Here is a 5,000-nt window from a genome sequence, read left to right on the forward strand (position 1 = left end):
CCACCGGGGAGAGTTGCCTCAAGTCCCTGAGGGACCTGGACACGAGGCCGAATACACACGCACGCCTGCTGCACTGGCAGCAGCGACCAACAGGGGGCTGACCGGCTGATCCTTCCCTTTCACAGGCAGGCTTTTGGCCCTCGCTGAAACGACAAAGGTGTTCAGAAGGAAGTCCTGGGGGGAAGGCAGGCAGGGAGGGACGGACACAGGGAAGTCCGCACAAAACAGGTCCCCTGGAACCTCTGACCCAGAAAACCGGGTTCCTGGTGAAAGCAGTCCTGCCCCGCCCTGCCATTAACATGACAATGGTGGCCTACTGGCAAATTTACCAATCTGTCAAGCAATCCTGGCAAGAAAGGAAAAAACGGCAACTTCTTTAAACTCATCCACTGTTGCAATTAGAAACGGTGGCAAAAAATGTGGCCAGAGTGGGAGAGAACGGCAGTGCTTCGAGACTGCTTTCAACACCGGCAGCCAGAGAACAAAGAGGGAGGGCAAACAGGACCCGAGATCAATTCGCATCGAGCGCGGTATCGCTTCTCGGCCTTTTGGCTAAGATCAAGTGTAGTATCTGTTCTTATCAGTTTAATATCTGATACGTCCCCTATCTGGGGACCATATATTAAATTGATTTTTGGAACAGGGAGATGGACTAGGGGCTTGCTCCGTCCACTCCACGCATCGACCCAGTATTGCAGTGTCTCTGGGAACGGTGCACCTCCCTGTGGGGAGATATTCAAAAGGAAAAACAGCTCTTTCCCAGTGTCTCTGTGTGTGTGTGTGTGTGTGTGTGTGTGTGTGTATTATTACTGAGAATAAAGCTGATCTCTCTCTCTCTCTCTCTCTCTTACACTCAGAGCTGCTGTGGAAGGAAACCGTTTTAAAAAGACCTTTCTCAGCTCAGTGGTATTTTTTTCTTCTCCAAGGCTGAGTGCCGCTCGCACGGAGCGATATAATTCAAAGTGCAAAATAACTTGGCGTCGTTGACTTGAAACAAGCAGGGTCTGCTTCCAAATGAAAGCTGCGCTCCCGAACTGGACTGACTGACTGACTGTCTGTCTGTCTGTTTGTCAAGGGGAGGAAAAGGCGGCGGTGGTGGTGAGGGTGGAGCTTTACGCTCAGGAGGGGAGATTTTCTTTCAGAGGTGCCAATTAATCTGCAGCAGAAAGTCATCCCCCCCCGACCGGGATTCGAAGCCCGGTCCTGACCACGAGACCACCGGGGAGAGTTGCCTCAAGTCCCTGAGGGACCTGGACACGAGGCCGAATACACACGCACGCCTGCTGCACTGGCAGCAGCGACCAACAGGGGGCTGACCGGCTGATCCTTCCCTTTCACAGGCAGGCTTTTGGCCCTCGCTCAAACGACAAAGGTGTTCAGAAGGAAGTCCTGGGGGGAAGGCAGGCAGGGAGGGACGGACACAGGGAAGTCCGCACAAAACAGGTCCCCTGGAACCTCTGACCCACAAAACCGGGTTCCTGGTGAAAGCAGTCCTGCCATTGACATGACAATGGACAGGGCCCGGCAGCTTGAGACACATCTTTCTTTCAATATGCAAGTTCTTTTTAAAAAAGTTTCCTTCCACAGCAGCTCTGAGTGAGAGAGAGAGAGAGAGAGAGAGAGAGACACTGACTCACTGACTGATACTGACACCGACACACACACACACACACACACACACACACACACACATATTATTTATTATTATTTTAAACGACAAAGCTGTTCAGAAGGAAGTCCTGGGGGGAAGGCAGGCAGGGAGGGACGGACACAGGGAAGTCCGCACAAAACAGGTCCCCTGGAACCTCTGACCCAGAAAAACGGGTTCCTGGTGAAAGCAGTCCTGCCATTGACATGACAATGGACAGGGCCCGGCAGCTTGAGACACATCTTTCTTTCAATATGCAAGTTCTTTTTAAAAAAGTTTCCTTCCACAGCAGCTCTGAGTGAGAGAGAGAGAGAGAGAGAGAGACACTGACTGACTGACTGATACTGACACCGACACACACACACACACACACACACATATTATTTATTATTATTTTTAATTGATTTTTAGAACTGGGAGATGGAATAGGGGCTTGCTCCGTCCACTCCACGCATCGACCCAGTATTGCAGTGTTTCTGGGAACGGTGCAGCTCCCCGTGGGGAGATATTCAAAAGGAAAATCAGCTCTTTCCCAGTGTCTGTGTGTGTGTGTGTGTGTGTGTGTGTGTGTGTGTGTATTATTACTGAGAATAAAGCTGATATCTCTCTCTCTCTCTCTCTCTCTCTCTCTCACACTCAGAGCTGCTGTGGAAGGAAACCGTTTTAAAAAGAACTTTCTCAGCTCAGTGGTATTTTTTTCTTCTCCAAGGCTGAGTGCCGCTCGCACGTAGCGATATAGTTCAAAGTGCAAAATAACTTGGCGTCGTTGACTTTAAACAAGCAGGGTCTGCTTCCAAATGAAAGCTGCGCTCCCGAACTGGACTGACTGACTGTCTGTCTGTCTGTCTGTCTGTTTGTCAAGGGGTGGAAAAGGCGGCGGTGGTGGTGAGGGTGGAGCTTTACGCTCAGGAGGGGAGACTTTCCTTCATGCCAATTAATCTGCAGCAGAATGTCATCCCCCCCGACCGGGATTCGAAGCCCGGTCCTGACCACGAGACCACCGGGGAGAGTTGCCTCAAGTCCCTGAGGGACCTGGACACGAGGCCGAGGACACACGCACGCCTGCTGCACTGGCAGCAGCGACCAACAGGGGGCTGACCGGCTGATCCTTCCCTTTCACAGGCAGGCTTTTGGCCCTCGCTCAAACGACAAAGGTGTTCAGAAGGAAGTCCTGGGGGGAAGGCAGGCAGGGAGGGACGGACACAGGGAAGTCCGCACAAAACAGGTCCCCTGGAACCTCTGACCCAGAAAACCGGGTTCCTGGTGAAAGCAGTCCTGCCCCGCCCTGCCATTAACATGACAATGGACAGGGCCCGGACCAGGCGCAGCGGACGGTAGCGAGCAGTCGGAGGGTGAAAATCCGCCAGTGGGTGAAAAGGAGAGCCGTGCGGTGAGAGGAGGCGGAAAGCGGTTCGCAGACTTTCGCTGTACCTCCGGCGGGCAGCGCCGCACCTCCGAGCGCTCGGTACCGTCCGCTGCGCCTCGTCCTGCCGCACGCGACGAGCCGTCCCCGGAGGAAATCGGCCTCGGCCTTCCTGAGATATCAGTCTCCAGGTGGGACAGAAAAACCGGGGGCCCCCGGCTCGCTTTCGGCGGCCCGCTAGTCGACTTCCCGTCGTGCGAACGCGATCCTTCCGGTACCCTTCGGTGCCCCTTGCCCGACTCTAGCTCCGGTGGTAAAGCGGAGTCGGTCGGTCTGACGGCCGCCGAGTTAGCAGGCGGAAAGCGGTTTGCAGCCTTTCGCTGTACCTCCGGCGGGCAGCGCCGCACCTCCGAGCGCACGGTACCGTCCGCTGCGCCTCGTCCTGCCGCACGCGACGAGCCGTCCCCGGAGGAAATCGGCCTCGGCCCTCCTGAGATATCAGCCTCCATACGGGCGTCACAAATCAGTGGATATGGTCAGCTGCAAAGCAGTGTCATTACAACCTTTCATAAACGACAGGGCAGCACCGCACTGCACTGCACTGCACCGCACCCCACACTACATCACACTTGCCTGCCTGCCAGCCTGCCGCTGCCTACTCTCACCAGCGGACCAAAGTGAGGATAACACCCCGAAGCAAGCATCTCCCTTGCCGCCCACCAGCCCACACCAATCCCCTTGCCTGCCTCCCACAAATTCCACCAGCGAGGCAAAGTGAAAATCAACCCCCAAAAAACGCACTCCACACCGGCCATCGCCCGCTATACACCCCCCCCCCCCAGGGCGAATATTAAGCCCGAGAACACCGACTGTAACCAACCGCAGTGAAAAGTTGAAGTGGCAACTCATTAACCAGATTTACACTTGGCAACTCATAAACCAAATGAACAAAAAATCTGGTTAATGAGTTGCCCAAAATAAATCTGGTTAATGAGTTGCCACTTCAACTTTTCACTGCGGTTGGTTACAGTCGGTGTTCTCGGGCTTAATATTCACCCCGGGGGGGGGGGGGGGTGATTCTGGGGGTAGTGTCCGGGAGGGTGAGCCTTTTATTCGGCAGGAGGCGTGTGGGGAAATCATCAACCTGTCAGACGATGAGTTGTCACAAACGCCATTGCTTAATGAAAGCTGCGCTCCCGAACTGGACTGACTGTCTGACTGTCTGTCTGTCCGTTTGTCAAGGGGAGGAAAAGGCGGTGGTGGTGGTGGTGAGGGTGGAGCTTTACGCTCAGGAGGGGAGACTTTCCTTCATGCCAATTAATCTGCAGCAGAAAGTCATCCCCCCCCGACTGGGATTCGAAGCCCGGTCCTGACCACGAGACCACCGGGGAGAGCTGCCTCAAGTCCCTGAGGGACCTGGACACGAGGCCGAGGACACACGCACGCCTGCTGCACTGGCAGCAGCGACCAGCAGGGGGCTGACCGGCTGATCCTTCCCTTTCACAGGCAGGCTTTTGGCCCTCGCTCAAACGACAAAGGTGTTCAGAAGGAAGTCCTGGGGGGGAGGGAGGGAGGCAGGGAAATCAGCACAAAGCAGGTCCCCTGGAATCTCACACCTGCGTCCCAGAAAACAGGTCTCCTGGTCAAAGCAGTCCTGCCCCGTCCTGCCATTAACGTGACAATGGACAGGGCCCCGGCAGCTTGAGACACATCTTTTTTTCAATATGCAAGTTCTTTTTAAAAAGGTTTCCTTCCACAGCAGCTCTGAGTAAGAGTGAGAGAGAGAGAGAGAGACACTGACTGACACACACACACACACACACACACACACACACACACACACACACACCGTCTCCCATCCGATTGGTGGACTATGGGATTGAAAATCGAACTTTGAGTTTCAATGCAGGGGGGAGAGCGCGAACGCAGCCCCTCCCAACTACCACACGCGCGTTGTTGTTGTTGTAATATAGAACTGCAAGTTGCCGT

The 5,000-nt window shown here is 54.6% G+C and overlaps 1 non-coding gene and 1 pseudogene across 1 annotated transcript; both read left to right on the forward strand.

The window, feature by feature from the left end:
- The first annotated feature begins 532 nt into the window (after window positions 1-532).
- LOC137330626 (U2 spliceosomal RNA) lies at window positions 533-723 on the forward strand. The gene has a single exon (XR_010965060.1). It is a non-coding gene; the product is annotated as a U2 spliceosomal RNA (small nuclear RNA).
- A 1,304-nt stretch (window positions 724-2,027) lies between these two features.
- On the forward strand, window positions 2,028-2,144 carry LOC137329255 (U2 spliceosomal RNA; annotated as a pseudogene).
- Window positions 2,145-5,000: the final 2,856 nt, after the last annotated feature.

Source organism: Heptranchias perlo, chromosome 12 (assembly GCF_035084215.1).
Source record: "Heptranchias perlo isolate sHepPer1 chromosome 12, sHepPer1.hap1, whole genome shotgun sequence".
In the NCBI taxonomy this organism is placed as follows: domain Eukaryota; kingdom Metazoa; phylum Chordata; class Chondrichthyes; order Hexanchiformes; family Hexanchidae; genus Heptranchias; species Heptranchias perlo.